This window comes from Enhydra lutris, unplaced genomic scaffold, assembly GCF_002288905.1.
Source record: "Enhydra lutris kenyoni isolate GAN:26980312 unplaced genomic scaffold, ASM228890v2 scaffoldscaffold28, whole genome shotgun sequence".
NCBI lineage: Eukaryota > Metazoa > Chordata > Mammalia > Carnivora > Mustelidae > Enhydra > Enhydra lutris.
In genome coordinates, this window is record NW_019154112.1 from 23,108,335 (window position 1) to 23,127,727 (window position 19,393).

Below are 19,393 nucleotides of genomic sequence, written 5' to 3' on the forward strand. Positions count from 1 at the left end.
CGGGCTGCCGACGTTTGCTTTCTCAACCAATCTGATAAACTTCTGCAAAGCTTCTCAAGGACTAACAGACTATCCTCCCCTTTTATCAAGCATTTCCACTTTACAACATCATCTTTAGCCAAAATCATGATGGAGAACAATATTATTGTTTGGAAGCACCAATTATCTCCAGCCCCCCTCACTGTCTCTACTTCTCTCTCTCTCTCTGACACACACACACAGACATGCACATACATGGCACACACACGTAAAAGCAACTACTCCATTCTGGTGGCTTACAAATGTCCTTTGAGAAGAAATCCTCTGCATGAACCCACTTAATCATGTTGGGTTACAGGGTTAATCCAGGAAAGACATGGAAGACTGGCAACATTCCAGATACCACACACGTGGGATTGAGCTGCTGGAACTACAGCTGTATGACATGCCCCTGGCTCTGAGGATCGTAGAAACATTGTGAATATCATCACCAACCCTTTGCAGAGTACACACTGAATTATCAATTCAATAGAAACAAAAGCAGAACATAATGTGGGAAAAAATAATGCAACCTAGGAGAGACCTGCCCCCCTTCGACTGCCTTAATCCTTTCATTACTCATAGTCCCACGCGTCAACCAAAGAAAGGCAAGATCAATAAATATTACAAGCACTTACTATGCCCCCCAGCTCTCAAAGAAAATTTTTTCCTATCTTGTGGCATAACTGGCCAGTAAAACTGTATGATGTTTAGAGTCTACACATCAAGTTTATGATTTGATATATGTACACATTCTAAAAGGATCCCCCCCGTCATGTTAATTAGCACGTTTATCACCTCTCATATTTACCTTTCTTCTTTGTGTATGTGAGAACATTTAAGTTCTACTTTTTAGCAGATTTTAATAATACAATATAGTGCTAACTATAGCCCCCATTTTATACATTAGTCCCCAGAACTTACTCATCCTATAACTAAAAGTTTGAACTCTTTACCAACCTTTTCCTACTTCTGCTCTCCTCTCTTCCCAACCCCTTGGTAAGCAGTTTTCTACTCTGTTGAAAGAACATTTTTTTTAAGTCTTAGTATTGCCCAAAAGTTCTCAAGAATGTCTGTGTGTTCCTCCCCAACTCCTTACACTCCAGTGACAAAATACAGATTTCTACTCTACAGTTACTGAGCAAAACATTGTGAGACCCTTCTTCCCTCTTGCCTCCATCTGTGGCTGGCCTAGAACCTTTCAGAGCTGTTGTATGAGAAGACAATAATTTTTAGTGTGTTACGTCAGTACATTTGGCTTTATTTGTAATAGCTCTACAAATCCAAGTGAATTAGGCTAACAATTTTCCAATTAAAAGTTTGGTGACTGGCTGGAATTATAAGGAAATAAATGGTCAAAATTATTACATGTTATTTCTCACAGTAACTCTTTGATATGGGCACTGTTGTTGTCTTCATTTTATAGTAAAAAAATTCTGATACTTAGAGAAGTGAGTCTACTTGCAAAGATTACATAGCTGGTGAGTGGTGGGAGCCAGGAATTGGGCACAACATCATTTTCAAGTTCTTGTTTTCCACCACTATGTAATTCCTTTGTCCCTAAGTACACTGGGCTAAACCAAGTGATATATTTTGAGAGAGACTGGCATTTTTTAAACCAACAAACTGTTCTTTTTAAAATGATTTTATATTTGCTCAATACTTATCTATATTGTCCATTTTAATAAACTTCATTTTTGGGGTCCCCATAAAATGGCTGTCTTAGTATATACAAATCTATGCTTTTAAAGGTACAACTCCAATAATTAAATAAATTTATACAAGGGTAATTCCCCATGATAAAAATTCCAGAAGTGTCCCAGATTTGCCTTTTTCCATCAGTGAAGCATGAAATGTAGGCATGATGCCTCCTGTCAGAACTTTCAAGAATCTATGTCCTACCTTCTAGGAGATTACAGGATTACATAAATTAAAACCAGAAGAATCCCCAGATTATCTGGTTTAATGTTTTCTTTTTTACAGAGGATAAAAGAGGATATTGAGACCCAAGGAGGTAAGTATCTTGTCTCAGCCATGCTTAAGCTGAAGACGAAGCTATCCTCATTATATTCTGCTGTACCGTGCTGCTCCCCTCCAAGGATGACAATGAGAGACCAAAGATAAGAGCAGCATTTAATGTTCCTTAACCTCAGGACAAGATTTATGATGTTAGGAAAAGGAAGAAGAAGAAAGGGAAGAGAAAGAAGGAATAGGAGGAGAAGGAGGAGAAAAGCTACAAACTGGCAGAAAATATCTCTAAGCCACATAGCCAAAAAAGGACATGTATCCACACTGTATAAAAAAGCTCTCAGTAGTCAGCAATAAGAACACAAACAAACTAATTAAAACATGAGTAAAAAAAAATCTGAACAGACACTTCACCAGAAAAGATATACATATGGCCAATAAGCACATATTAGCTATCAAGAAAATGCAAATTAAGAACCCAGTGGGGTACCACTATACACATTTAGAAGAACTAAAATAAAAAATAATGACAACACCAAATGCTGGCAAAGGTGTGGTGAAAATGGAACTATCATACATTACTGATGAGAAGGTAAAATGACATAGCTACTTTGGAAAAGAGTTTGACAGTTCCTTTTAAAACAAAAAAATTGACTTACCATATGACCCAGCAATTGCATCTTAGGGACTTATCCCAGAGAAATTAATACCTATTTTCACCAGAAATGTGTACACAAATATTCACAGCAACTTTACCTAAAAATAGCTAAAAACTGGAAATCACCTAAATGTCCCTCACTAGGTGAATGGTTAAACAAAATGTGGTATATTCATACCATGAAATACTACTAAGCAACAGAAGAACAAATTGTGGATATGCAATCTGAAGGAAACTCAAGGAAGTTATGCTGACTGAAGGGGGAAAAAAAACCTCAGGAGGTTACAGACTGCAAAATTCCATTTATTTAACAGTAAATTTCATAAATTACTGTTAACCTTTGAACAACAGGGGTTTGAACTGCTCACAGTTTGAACTGCTCTTTTCTCTGGCTTACTTCATTGTAAAAACACAGTGTATAATACATGTAACGTATAAAATGCATGTTAACTTTTTCTAGTTAGTAAATGGGGTTCTTGGGTTCTCTAACCCACTCTAGCAAATTAAGTGAACCCAAGGAGGGGGTTGTGGAAACTTCTGATTTTTAGCCAGTTGGTCAAAATGGTAACAACTTGAGTTTGCAATTAACATCTGAAGTAGAGGGCATTCATGTAAGATTGAGCACTTAACCTTAGAAATCTGATGCTGTCTCTGTAAATAGTGTCAGAATTTAGTTGGATTTCTTTTTGTTATGAACATGCTATGAAGGCACACACATGAGTTGTGCCCACAGTAGCGTTCACAATGTCAGCTTTATTCAATCATAAAGCGAAGTTAATCACAATTATAAAGCAGGTTCAGGATTCCAAACTCAACAACATTTCACCGTGTGATTACACTTGGCTTCTTATACAACACTCAGGGCAGGACAGAAAACAAACCACACAATGAACAAAATAACAGAAGGGTGTAGGAAGTTAATGAACCAAACTCCAAGTCAGTCTGTGGGCACACAGTTGAAATAAGGCCTCTGTCCAGTCTGGGTCAGCTCTTGGCACTTACTGCTTATTATGTTCGAGCTGTGAAGGTTCTCAGTTCAGTTCAGAGATCAACTGGGCAGAGCCCTTGGTGACAGTTGCCTTTTTTAAATGGTCAGATAGAGAGGAGGCCATGTCTGAAGAGTCTGACAGTTTGCTGCCAAAGTCTTCCCCTTTGAAAGGGATTGAATCAGTCTCGGGCCCCTGCACACCTCCTCTGCTTCTGCCTGCTATCAATTCTGGGGTGTCAACTGATGCAGGTCCCAGAGATGCATACTTTTAACTATGCATCGCTGTTTGACACAGGCTCCTGCTTGACATTAGGGACTCCATTTTGCTCTCTATACTTTTTGTTGTCTTGTTGCTGAGTCTAAAACTTAAACTAAAAAAACAAAAACAAAAGAAATCCAACTAAATATCTAATAATAAATTATTAAATAGTAATAGTGAGAGTGGACATCCCAGTCTTGTTCCTGATGGTAGAGGAAAAGTTCTCAGTTTTTCCCCCATTGAGGATGATATTAGCTATAGGTCTTTCATACATGGTTTTTATGACATTGAGGTATGTTCCATCTATACCTACTTTGTTGAAGGTTTTTGTCAAGAATGAATGCTGTATTTTGTCCAGTGGTTTATTCTACATCTATCGAGAGGCTCATATGGTTCTTATCCTTTGATTAATGTGGTGTATCATGTTGATTGATTTGTGACTTTCAAGCCAGCCCTGCAGCCCAGAAATAAATCCCACTTCATCATGGTGAATCATTCTTTTAATGCACTGTTTGACTCATTTTGCTGGTTATCTTGTTGAGAATTTTTACAACCAGATGTGTTCATCAGGGATACTGGCCTGTAATTCTTCTTTTTAGTGGGGTTTTTGTCTAGTTTTCAAATTAAAGTAAGACTGGCCTTGTAAAAGGAGTTTGGAAGTTTTCCATCCATTTCTATTTTTTTGGAACAATTTGAGAAGAAAAGTTATGAATTCTTCTTTAAATCCTTGGTAAATTCATCTGGGAGCCATCTAACCCTGGACTTTTCGTTTGTTGGGAGATTTCGATTAATCATTCAATTTCTTTGCTGGTTATGGATCTGTTCAAGTTTTCTATTTCTTCCTGTTTCAGCTTCAGTAGTTTGTATGTTTCAAGGAATTTGTCCATTTCTTCCAGATTGCCCAGGTTGTTGGCATATAATTTTTCATAATATTCTATTATAATTATTTGCTTTTCTGTGGTATTGGTTGTGACCTCTCCTCTTTCATTTATGATTTTATTTATTTGGGTCCTTTCTCTCTTCTTTTTTATAATCTGGCTAGAGGGTTATATATTTTATTAATTCTTTCAAAGAACCAGCTTTTAGCTTTGTTGAAAGGCATCCATATCATCAAGGAAGAGGTCAAACTTCCACTATTTGCAGACAACAGGATATTCTATGTAGAAAACCTGGAAGATGCCACCAAAAATTGCTAGAATACATGAATTCAGCAAAGTTGCAGGATAGATAATCAATGTACAGAAATCTGTTACATTTCTATAGACATGTAATGAAGCCGCGGAAAAAGAAATCAAGGAATTGATCCCGTTAACAATTTCATCAAAAACCAAAAAATATCTAGGAATAAACCTAACCAAGGAAGTAAAAGATCTATACCCTGAAAACTATAGAACACTTAGGAAAGAAATTGAAGAGCACACAAAGAAAAGGAAAAACATCCCATGCTCACGGATTCAAAGAATAAACCTTGTTAAAATGTCTATAGTGCCCAAACCAATATACACATTCAATGCAACCCCTATCAAAATACCACCAGTACTTTTCACATAGCTAGAACAAATAACTGTAAAATTCATATTGAGCCAGAAAATACCCCCAAATAATCAAAATGACTCTGAAAAACTATTACAAAGTTATTACAAACTATTACAAAGCTTCAAGATAGTTTGGTACTGGCACAAAAAAAAGACACATAGATCAGTGGAACAGACTAGAAAATCCAGAAATTGACCCTCAACTGTATGGTCAACTAATCCACACCAAAGCAGGAAAGAATATCCAATGGAAAAAATACATTCTCTTCAACAAATGATATTGGGAAAACTGGACATCCATGTGCAGAAGAATGAAACTTGAACACTTTCTTACACCATACACAAAAATAAATTCAAAATGGATGAAAAGCCTAAAAGTGAGACAGGAAACCATCAAAATCTTAGAGAAAAACACAGGCATCAACCTCTTTGACATCCATCACAGCAATATCTTACTAGACACATCACTGGAGGCAAGGGAAACAAAAGCAAAAATGAATAATTGGGACTTCATCAAGATAAAAACCTTCTACAGAGTGAAGGAAACAATCAACAAAACTAAAAGGCAACCTATGGAATGGGAGAAGATACCTATAAATGACACATCTGACAAAGGACTAGTATCCAAAATCCATAAAGAACCTGTCAAACTCAACACGTAAAAAACAAATAATCCAGTTAAGAAATGGGCAGAAGACATGAACAGACGTTTTTCCAAAGAAGACATCCAGATAGCCAATGGACACATGAAAAGATACTCAACATCACTCCTCATCAGGGAATACAGAACAAAACTATGATGAGATACTACCTCACACCTGTCAGAATGGCTAAAATTAGCTACACAAGAAACAACAGGTGTTGGCAAGGATGCAGAGAAAGGGAACCCTCTTACACTGTTGGTGGGAATGCAAACTGGTGAAGCCACTCTGGAAAACAGTATGGAATTCCTCAAACAGTTAAAAATAGAACTACCCTATGATCCAGCAATTGTACTAGTAGGTGTCTACCCAAAGGAAACACAAATACGGATTGGAAGGTGTACATGCACCCCAATGTTTATAGCAGCATAATCAACAATAACCAAACTACAGAAAGAGCCCAGGTGTCCATCAACCTATGAATGGATAAAGAGGGTGTGAGATATATATATATATATATATATATATATATATATATATATATATTTACACAATGGAATACTACTCAGCCATCAAAAAGAATGAAATCTTGCCATTTGCAATGACATGGATGGAGCTACAGTGTATTATGCTAAGTGAAATAAGTCAGTCAGAGAAAGACTAATACCAAATAATTTCACTCATATATGGAATTCAAGAAACAAAACAGATGAACTTATGGGAAGAGGGAAAAAAGTCAGGGGGACAAACCATAAGAGACTCTTAATGATAGAGAACAAACTGAGGATTGACAGAAATGGGTAGGTGGGGATGGGCTAGATGGATGATGGGCATTATGCAGGGCACTTGTTATCATGAGGACTGCGTATTATAGGTAACTGATGAACCACTGAATTCTACTCCTAAAACCACTATTGCACTGTATGTTTACTAACTAGAATATAAACAAAAATTTGAAGAAATACACACACACACACACACACACACACACATACACACACACACACAGAATTCAGTTAGATTGTAGGATAAACATCTGGTATCTAAGAATTGCTTGGTCATGTGGGGAAACATCCCACGTTCATTGCAATTAGAATCAGAATCTTTAGCATCTCAGACTCAACAATATAGTTGACTGAGAAGTTAGATCCTGAAATAATAATCAAGATGTTGAAAGACTACTTTTGATATTATGTAAAAGTGATCATCTATCTAACTATATTTCTGGTGAAAATTCAATGTTATCAAAAGTATTGCCGTATTTAAAGGGAAATTGTTTTAATAGATGTTAAGTGAATTCAGGAGAAGAGTGCTGAAGTACTATTACTCATGTGCAGTCCATTGTAGTAACATTTTACTCCTTTCCACACTGACTAAACATTAGTCTAATCTTTCAACAAAGAATAATAAAGTTTCCATGATGTAAATACCAATTTGGGTTATTTTATTGTTGTGTGTTGGTGTAAACACCAAGTATGTGTTTGCTCGAAGGAAAACAGGAAATCACCATAGGGCTAGAGCTGAGGTTTTGGATCTGTCAATGAGACAGGTACAGGTGTGGTTGGAAGAGCAGTTTCTGGACCCAGCTTGTCCGGAGGTCAAAGTCTTCCACTGGCTTGCTATGTGTCCTAGGCAACTGACTTATGACTTAGTTATTTCAACTATTAAATGGAAATAATATCATTTACCCTGTGGAATTGCAGTGATGATAGCAAGGTAAGTTCTTTGTCTACTTCTTGTAATGTGAAACATGCTCCAGCTATTATCAAAATCATCACGTAGGCAGTTATTCAGTTTATCTTAAACTATTATTCAAAAGATATTTGGTTTTCAAGCTTGGTATTACATTAAAAATTCAATTAAACATGCTTTGTAAGAATAATGCCTTTAAATATTTAGACTACTGGATTAAAACAGCAATAGCTGTCTCATTATTAATGGTAAAATGTCAACAAAAAACAGTAATCAGAAAAAATGTCAGCATGCTTGGTGCCTTTAGAATGACAATAAGCTGATTCCGTCCTACAATTTTTGTTAAATATCAACCTAAAATTGTACCTGGGGAATTTAAATACATGGGGAACCAAAAAATAATTCCCTTTACCTCTCAACTATTATAAGAACCAACCAAAACCAAATGCACAAAAATTTCAGATCTAGAAATACTCCACTCCATTCTCTGCAGCTGCTATTGCAGAATATGATTGAGGAAAATCTACCTCTTAGCACCGGAATTTGGTGGGATAAGAAAAAAGAGTCTAAGTAAAACATAAACTCATTAGAAATAAACATGAAAATCCCCAAAGGATAATGCAGATTTTATTAATTTCCTAAGTATATCTTGTTATTCATAACTGCCAGTGATAAAGAATTTACATGTATCTGAAAATACCTAATATTATACTCCATTTTTTTGGTAGTAGTTAATGTTCACAAGGGAATTGTAAATATAACCTCTTCTTAGAGCTAAAATGAGGTCAAGCTCATCATTAAAAACAGTATTAAAAATAGTATCTTGGGATACCTGGGTGGTTCAATCAGTTAAGTGTCTGCCTTTAGCTCAGGTCATGATCCCAGGGTCCTTGGGATAGAGTCCCGCACGGGGCTCCTTGCTCAGTGGGGTGTCTGCTTCTCCTTCTGCCTCTGCTGCTCCCCACCCCCGACTCATGCTCTCTCTCTCTCTCTCTCTCTCAAATAAATCTTTAAAAAACAAAAACCAAAACAGTATCTGGCTGCACTTCTTCCCACAGAGAAAGTTCCACAACCTCTGCAATTGCTCCATGAACTAGTGCTTTGGCTAACATATGGAGTCTGACATTTTCCTCCTCTCACATTCTGGCCATCACCCTGCAGCCATGCTATGGCCAGTGTCTAAATCTGCAATTCTGCCACCAAGGTCAAGGCTTCCTGCCTGTGGCCACATGAAGTTCCAGGGTTCTGAGCGGAGGGTGCTGATGCCTCTGCCAACTGCCAACACCAAACACGCTGGTGTTTAGTGTTCTCCACACCGCACAGAGATTTCACAGAATGCTTCCCCTTCCTACTCACAGGTTGAGTTATGAGTCCATCAGAAGTGACTTGATTGATTGACTTGATTGATCAATTTGGCATCCCTGTCACTTATCAAATCAGATGAAGGGCATGCTACACGCACACACACAGACATGCCAACGTCATGCCTCAGCGGTTCATCCAGGAGTGCCACTGCCATGTCCCAGACACAGCCCTGGGTACTAGGAAAATAGAGCTGCTGGCCTAGAGGTGTTTGCAGTCTCTTGGGGGTGACGCTGTTAAGGCAAAAGGATGAAAGCACTCAAGCTTTCTGTAAGTCTACTCTCACATGAAGACGACTGTCCTTGACTTCTTCCCTGATACTATCTCATCAGGCCAGCAGAGTCATAAACATGTGAGTTTGTTTTGAAAAAAATCACTGAGCTATTCGAAATTTCAGCAAAACTGAAAAATACAATTCAACCCCTGCTACTGTTGCCTTTATTTGGATGATTAAGATTCTATGGTTGAGCTCAAAGAGATATGCTACACAAACATACGCACTGATTGCATCGTAGTGGTCTGGTAACTGTAGGGTCCACAAAAGAATCGTTCATAATATCTATATCTTTACAGGAAAAAAAGGTGATACATATTGCACTATCCTACTATCCTTAAATTTCCTTGCATTTTATAAGAGATTAGCATTTAATTCCTTTATGTTTACTTCTGTAAATACTGTTGTAATAAACATCATCATAACTAAATATTTATTTCTTCACTTTAAACAGATTTCTAGAGAAAAATTGTCTGGCCAGTGTGTATGTAAGTGCTTAACACATTAGAATTATGCTCCAAAAAAGTGGTACCAATTTATAGCACTACTTGTAGTGCATGAAACTGTTTTATAGAAAAATTCTTAAGTAAAAAAATTAATGAACTGTTGGAAGTATTGCTTTCCTGGGAAAATATCTTCTGTGCAGGGAAGAAAAAAATGCCAGATGAAGGTAAGAGATATAAATTATGATATCCTGAACAAAATAGTTTCCAGATTTAAAACTTTTTTTAAGGGGTGCCTGGGTGGCTCAGTGGGTTAAAGCCGCTGCCTTCGGCTCAGGTCATGATCCCAGGGTCCTGGGATAGAGCCCCGCATCGGGCTCTTTGCTCAGCAGGGCGCCTACTTCCCTTCCTCTCTCTCTCTCTGCCTGCCTCTCTGCCTACTTGTGATCTCTGTCTGTCAAATAAATAAATAAAATCTTAAAAATTATTAAAAAAAAAACTTTTTTTAATCAGACTGTTGTCAACCATATTTATGTTCTTCTTTTTAACATTTTACACACACACACATGCACAACAATGTCTTCCTTAACTCTATTTCTACTTACCTGTGTTCTTCGCCTCCTACAAATATCCTGCTTTGGTTAGCCTACCAGTTACTGGTATAATTTTTATTAACTTTAAGAGCTACATAATAGGTATGGCCCTAATTATTCACACCTCATAATGTATTCATTTATTCCATATGTATATAGTACTTGCATTCATATAACATAATTATTTGCCACAGAGACTGGGCCATAATGTCTTTCAGAATAGGCATCATGTTTTAAACACTCTTTTGCTTTTGAATCTTTGTCAGTCTTCACAGAACTGACACAAAATTAAAACTTAAAGGTTAGGGGCACCTGGGTGGCTCAGTCAGGTAAGTGTCGGCCTTCAGCTCGAGCCATGATCTCAGGTTCCTGGAATCAAATCCCGCATGGGGTTCCCTGCTCAGTGCAGAGTCTGCTTCTGCCTCTCCCTCTGTCCCTCCCCATCCCACTCATGTGTACTCGTTCTCTTTCTCTTAAATAAATAAATAAAATCTTAAAAAAAAAAAAGATACTTAAAGGTTGGATGATGGCACCCTTCCTAGTGGGAAAATAAGCATGGCCTCCAGCCTATCAGAGTGAAATCACTCATGGTGTGACTGAAGGAACCAAACTGCAGTCACAGCCTAAGGATTCCCCAGATACGAGAAGTAACTTGTACACCACTGTGATTCTCAGATCTCTAATGACTACTGGTTTGCGAATGGCACTTTTCAAATATATCTTCATTCTCCATCCCTATTAAAGCCCCAGGAGGTAAGTCATATCCCATTTAACAGATGAGGAAACTGTAGCTTATAGAGGTTGAGCACACAAGAGCCCAATTTTGAACCCTTACCCCAGACTCCTTGTACTTAACTACCAAAATCACTCTGGCACAAATAAGAAGGGTAAAAACTAGAAATTTCTTAATTTTCCACATTCAAGCTTTTAAAAATGGCATTAAAGGGGCACCTGGGTGGCTCAGTGGGTTAAAGCCTCTGCCTTCAGCTCAGGTCATGATCCCAGGGTCCTGGGATCGAGCCCCGCGTCGGGCTCTCTGCTCCACAGGGAGCCTGCTTCCTCCTCTCTCTCTCTCTCTCTCTCTCTCTCTGCCTGCCTCTCTGCCTACTTGTGATCTCTGTCAGTCAAATAAATAAAAAAAAATGGCATTAAAATATTTTTTGAGTTATACACTCAGAATATTATTTGGCATGCCATTTAACATAGCCTATGCAACAGTTCCACATAAATTCATTTATCTCTCAGTGAAGAAGAAAGAAAGACTATCCATGACACACCACCTACTGGAAGCACAAAGCATTTAGGATAAAATTTAAGAATAAATCAAGATGGCTGATGGAATACATTAAGTTTCTCTCAAATCCTTTTCTTGACCCCATTAATAAGAGAATAAAGGAATGTAAAAGAATAAACCCACAACAATTAGAGATTTGGAAGGGGAGAGCAGTCAGCATGAAAAAGCACACTGTAAATTTCTGGAAGATGAAAAGGAGATGAAGGTGTATGGCTATGCTACGAAGCAGAGCTGTAGTCAGGAAGGAACACTAATAAGTATCTTGGCAAACCTTGGAGGGTGCACCAGACTCGAGGCAGGCAAATTCCACAGGGGTTATGACTGTAATAGGGTTTCAAAGAAAAGAATTCATTGCAAATCTCTAAGACTAGCTCCTTCATCTCCTTCCATACCACATGCAAAGGGATCCAGGCAGCCAGAAGGTCAGAAGCTGTAAGGAGAGGACTCCCAGCCTGGATGGATAGACAGATGGATGGATGAGCAGAAGCAGATAAAACAACAAAACATGTAGGAATCTCCAGATTGTAAGCTGAGCTTGACTGAAAAAAAAAAAAAAATAGGAACAAAAATATTTCATTTCCGATGTTTCCTTCACACATTCTAAAAGAACTCCCCACTCTCTGTGATAATCTTATTAATTCATGCTGACATTTTCTTCCTTCAGTCTCCCACTATGACATGATATCCCAGAGAAATTATTACAGGTTTAGGAAAGCAATCTTATGGGCTCTCTCATCTGCTCCTGAGACAAATGTCACCAAGTTAGTATTTAAAAGCGTGAGGTGGTCTCTGAATTGCTACATTCTGACACCCACAAGGGCAGGAGGCCTATTTTGAAGAACAAACTGGGGGTGACGTCTTCTCCAGAAGCTATGTATGCAAGGAAATGCCCATTAACTGAGAAGAAAATTGATGAACGTACCCTGGAGAAATTTTTAGGTCATAAATAAAGGAGAAAACTGGCAATTAAACCACAGACATCCTCTCACCATTTTAAAAAATCACCTCCTTATTTTTATGAAGATCATAGCAAAATAAAGCTCATGACTCGGTAATGTAATTACATCACTAATACAACAGTCTATTTGTCATTCCCTAAGGGGAGCCAGAGTTGGGGCAGAACAAGTAGATATGTAAGTAATTGTACTTCCCACAATGAGAACCCAGAAAATATTTCGCCGCACGTACAGTGTGTTATAAATGTCAGTGTGAAAGCACCGTTCGCTTAAAGCCTGCGATCCATCTCCTTCCTGCCATTCACCAACACACAGAGCTGCATCAAAAGATCCATTCAAACAGTGCATCTCAGACTTACATTATCAGCAGATACTGCTTTAATTAGCAGTGGTTTTCAAAGGACTGGATGGCTTCAAGAACTTCATTTGAACCATAAAGTAGAAATCTGGATCCTTATCAGTTTCACTTTACTCTCCCCTCCTGTCCCTGGGTGCTAACAGACACAGTCCTCATTTTTCTTAAAGGTAAAAGAAAAATGGAAATGGTGGCTGGATTTTTGCCATTCGGGTGCAGTCCACTTTTTCCTCCACCTTCAGCAGTGCAAAGGGACTAAAATTAGAATTGCACAGAGACCAAGGTATCTGTGTCAGGCACATTGCCGGGAGTGGTAAGAACTACAAAGCGGAATGAGTAACGGCTTATGAAACCATCTTAGAAATAACATTTAAAATGCAGACATATGTGTTCTAAATTTTTGTTCCTGATGAAAACACAGCAGCAGCTTTATTTTATGTAGTACTATGAGAAAATAGAATACCTTATTTTTACTACATTTTGACGTTAATATTAAGGCACTTATACACTATTTTATTTATCTATTCCATAGTGTTCTACCATGATGCCATTCTCAAATCTTTGCTGCTTCTCACTGAAAACATAAAGAATATGTGTAATTCAATTTATGAGTACTGAACTGTGAAATTTTGTACTGCAAAAAATCTAAAAATCTAGTAACAAGAACTTTGACTTTACACTTGGTCAGTGATGACATAAAAATATAATAATCTATTTCAAGGTTTCTAATGTTTGTATAAATAGGCATTGTTTGGTACGGAAAGGATTTAATAGCCACACAGCTCAAGGACACTTTCACGGACTTATAAAATGCTAGAGACCCACAGCAATCTTTACAAATCCAACCCAACCTCTCGGTCTGTAAGGAAGGAGACCTAAGGTTATGTGATTTGTCTAAGGTCACATAAACACAACTTTAACACCAAAAATGGTCTCCTAGACTCAGATATAACATGCTTTTTACCACATACAATGGCACTTACAAAGAGATGGAAGACCTCTTTGGAATCGGAGGTATACACACACACACACACACACACCAAAGGCACAGGTTCTTTGTTTCGGCTTTCATAGATGTTAAGATGGTACTCAGAACTCCTGCATGTACTCACCTACCCTAACTCATCATTTTTGTGGTCTTACTTCATTCTGCAATTATACCCATTAAGACTTCAGTTCCCATTGCTTAGTAATTTCCTATCAATCCCAATGCTATGGCATCTTGTCTCCTCTCTCCTTTTTTTTTTTTTTTTTTTTTTTTTATTTCAAGCTACAGACTCTTCGGGTATTTAAGAATTGTATTACTGGCTCTCTATGAAAAGGAGGCTAGAGAGAAGTTAGGGTGGAATTATTTCTTACACAAAAGAGACTTAGGAGCAATTATTTAGTTTTTCACTTTGATCTGCCAAATGATTCCATTTCATGGTTAGTCTTTGCAACTATACTTCATCTGCAGTAAAACCAGAATTTTCTTACTAATGCTGGAGGGATGTGTCAGCTCTTTGGAGAACATTACCTTAACCAGCAAAATCTGTAATACTGGTGCTGACTGATCAATCCTACAACCCCTTTACTGAGTCCTCAGAGAGTTCTTATCTCCCTAAGAAATGGGAATAAATTAATCTTACTAAAAATTCAGAAGTGACACTGAGTTCAGAAATTCACAGAATCCTAATTTTGAATTTGAGGGATCCTTATTGAGGCACTTACCATAAAATCTGGCTTATTATTGCCCATCCGGGTTTTTTTTTAAATAATTATTTCCACAGAGTATTTTGTATGTCAACTTATTACAGAACTCTAGTCCTCCCTGGAGAAAAGAATTCATAAATTCAAAATTTACTGGTAAGGAATAGGCCATCCTGGGAGATCTGCCAAATAGGGACACAGAAGGCACTGTAGGCACCACAGACATGTTAAGACCAGCGGCCTTCTTAAAGATGCCCAAATGCCTACCATTCTCCATGATGGTGTCACACATAAATACAAACATGAGCCAGCATCACAGAGGAATTAAGGTTTGGGGACAAATTAATTCACATCCTCTACCATCAAAATGAACACCCAAGGCCAACCTAAAATCCATAACATAGCAAGTCACTGACCCAGTCTTACAAATGGCAGAGAAATGGAAGGAGTATTCTAAAATAAATAATCAAATGCCAAAGAAAAGGAAATGTCATTGTTCATTTGTTTGTTTTCATCTTTCCTTCCTTTTGGTTATCATCAAACTCAGTAGAGAAGGATCCAAGGCAATCAATTATGATAAAGACACATAGATCTAGCACCTGACCACCAGAGATTTATGAACCTCAGTTTATCACCTATCTTATTATACGACGTTGTCTTGTCAGGAATTATGTATGGAGCAGAATCAACATTCAAGCCATACTAAAAATTATCTCTAGAAGACCCATCAGAAACATTAGCAGTCTAAACTTTTCTTTCAAACATGTCAGCACCTCCTGAGTGCATATTACCAATGACTCTAGTTAGACACTAGAAAAATAGGTTATGTAGTTGTTCATTCAAAACCTTGGGAGCTTCCCGGGTGAAATTCAAAATTGGTCCCCACACATGCAGGGGTAGGAGAGATCAAATAGGCAGACCGCTCCAGACTGGTAGGTAACAGGTCTACCAAACTAGGAACTTACTGATGAGCTTATCTTAAGTGTCACAAGATGAGTAGATCTCCACGCCCAATCGCCAGAATCTTAAAAGTCTGTATAGAGAATTTAACTGGGTTCAGACAACTATACCATCCAAATGGTATCAAAAACACCTTACTCTCTCAAGGCTACTTCCTCAAAAACAGCTCCCATGGGAAAATTAGGCAGAATGTATATTCCAAGGAAGGGGGTGGCAAGGCAGGGAGCAACTTCCAACTACCAGGGTCTAGCTCATTGTGGGTTAGCCAGTGGCCATGTCCTTTCAGTGACCTCCAACTGTCAATATTATGACAGAGTAAAATATATTACAATATAGAATACTTTACAGTTGTCCCACTGTTAAGATGTTCTAATGAATAATTATAGACTTGCTGTCTCAAGTCTATGTGAAAAAAAAGAATTGGGGATGTTTATGTTTTCTACACTTAGAATATTTCCCAGCTACTAAATTTATCATGATTACTTCATAACCTACTAAAAAATAATAAAATCTAATAATCTTCTTGGTGATCAAGACTTTCTCTCTCATGTGAACTTCTACTACAATCCATAGGAACCTATCTTGTTCAAAACAGACATTCAAAAATGTCCATTGATTTGAAAGGCTCTTTCTGCTTTCTTTACCTAACAGACACTAGATGGCATCTGCAAAGGTGCCCCCAACAGAAGTCAGACTTGTCATCAGATAATAACATTGGGAACTATAGCCAAGTGTTAGTCCTATGTAGTTTTTTGTTTGCTAACAAATTTCTTCTCAGAAAATAATTAGGGTTACTTGTATTAATTAAGCTATGAAAAGCTAAACTAAACCTTATTTTAAAAGTGTGCTTCACTGAATTAACACAGAATTTTTTAAAATGCATAATTTTCTGTGTTTCTGCGTTTTTACCACAGTTTTTCTTCAATTTATTTTCTCTTTCATTGTAGCAAAAAGAAATGACATGATCTCTTTCTTTCTGAAACCGAAAAAAATTTTTTGAGATTATAGGTAAATTTGCAAATCATTGGATAAAACCTTTACCCCCAAAGTCAAAACAAGTTGAAAAATTTTAAACATAAAAAGTAAAATTTTAGTTATCTAAAATTTTAGTTTTCATCTCCTTATATGAGATACATCCTATTAAAAATCTGTCAGATGAGATAACTTCTCAATCTCAAAAATTTCTTTTACTCAAAAAAGCAATATTTATGACATTCAGAATTGACTACTGCGTTAATTTGCTTCTACCAAGGTTCATATAAAGTGAATTGGATGACTTACCCTTCTCACTATCATTATTTTTGTGATATTTATTGAACGTTTATTACTTGGGAAGACTTAATTATCTCTTGAGACATATTATATTAATGTAATAGAAATTATTAGGTTTATGCATGAAATACGTTTGTTCTTATCATACCCTAAAGAAAGAAAACATTATTATTTCAGAATATCCTGAGGTGCATGGCCATTTTTATTATGTTAATACATGAATTGTTCCTTTTCATTAAGAAATTTTAGTTGAAGATAAATGTAAGTGAAATTCTCTGTTGATGCATTTAATGACCTAAAATGATTTTGGAAAATAGTCAGGATATCCTGTCTTAATTTTACTTATTTATTAAAACATACTAAATAGTAGTGTACTTACTTTCGACTCTATTCCAGAAATAACTTCACTTTATAGAAAACAAATGATATTCAGCTTAAATTTATTGTTTTTTGTATCATTATTCTGAAAATGAAACTCATAAATAAAATCAGACAACTAATGTACTGACACATCACTTCCTAAAATGTATTCCAGAGAACCGTAGCCAAAATATTCACTGTCATTGCATACACACAGTAAAATACATTACATTGTTAGGGAGTTTAAGAAATATAAGAGAAACCTCCAAAATGTCTCACGGCCTTCAGTGTGTTAAAAATACAGTAAGAGTAAAAAGAAGTAAGACTGTGTAGTTCATCCTATACAGTGTTTCTTGAATATTCATGAGCATAGATCAGAACCTCTTTTTGCAGAGAAGTTTAGAAAATCAGAATTCTAAGGAATGTACTTTGGGGAACACATGATACAATGGTTACTCAAATCTCATCAAGAAAAAACAAAAGATCCATTCAACTCCAACACCAATTACTGTAGAACCAACCAAACAGAACTGTATTGTTACAAAATAGCTCCCTCCCTCCCTGCATCCCCATAAAAATCACCTTTAGTATAATCTGATTTTGCAGAATCAGGAAGGACTAAAATACCCAGCACAGCATAATATGTTGGCTTTTCAAAGGATGGAAATGTCCCTTTAAGTCATGCTATTTGAGTTTTCTTTTTCATGTTTAAAAAACTGGGATAATATCAACCAATTTGTGAAAAATTTAGATGGGATTGATAAGCTTAGGACATATTGAGAGATTTGAGTTATCATATTTCTTATCTGATTATCTATTGATCCACCTACAATTGTCAAGCTGCCAGGAATCTTTACTTCTAATTTCCAAAGAGTAACAAATTCAGGGCAAAAAAAGTGTCAATAGCTAACGGTAGCAATTCTCTTATCCCTATAAGGTGAAGTCTATATTGGATATGTAGTAAAGAATCCTATTAAGGTATCCAAATGGGCAAAGAAGAGGTCAAACTTTCAATCTTTGCAGATGATATGATACTCTAAGAAGACTCAATCAAAATGTTCCTAGAACTGCTCCAGGAATTCAGCAAAGTTGCTGGCTATAAAATCAATGCACAGAAGTCTATTATTGCATTTCTATAAACCAATAATGAAGCAGCAGAAAAAGAAATCAAGGAATCAATCCCATCTAGAATTTTAACAAAAACCATAAGATACCTCAGAATAAACCTAACCAAACAGGAAAAGGATCGGTACTCTGAAAACTATAGAACACTCATGAAAGAAATTGAGGAAGACTCAAAGAAAAGGAAAAACATTCCATACTCACAGATTCGAAGAACAAGTATAATTTAAAATGTCTATGCTGCCCACAGCAATCTACACAGTCAATGCAATCTCCATCAAAATAACACCAGCATTTTCACAGAGCTAAAACAAACAACTCTAAAATTTGTGTGGAAACAGAAAAGACACTGAATAGCCACAGTAACCCTGAAAAAGAAAAGCAGCTGGTGGCATCACAGTTCCAGACTTCAAGCTCTATTACAAAGCTGTCATCATCAAGGCAGTATGGAACTGGCACAAAAACCCGACACATAGATCAATGGAATCAACAGAGAGCCCAGACTTGGACCCTCAACTCTATGGTCAACTAATCTTCAACAAAGCAGGAAAGAATACCCAGTGGAAAAAAAGTCCCTTCAACAAACGGGTGTTGGGAAAACTGAACAGCAACATGCAAAAGAATGAAACTGGACCACTTTTTTATACCACACACAAGAATAAACTCAAAATGGTTGAAAGGCCTACATGTGAGGCAGGAAACCATCAAAATCCTAGAGGAGAACACAGGCAGCAACCTCTTTGACCTCAGATACAGAAACTTCTTGCTAGACATGTCTCCAAAGGCAAGGGAAACAAAGGCAAAAATGAACTATTGGAACTTCATCAAAACAAAAAGCTTTTGCACAGCAACAGAAACAGTCAACAAAACTAAAAGGCAGCTTATGGAATGGGAGGAGAGATTTATAAATGACATATCAGATAAAGGGCTAGTATCCAAAATCTATAAAGAACT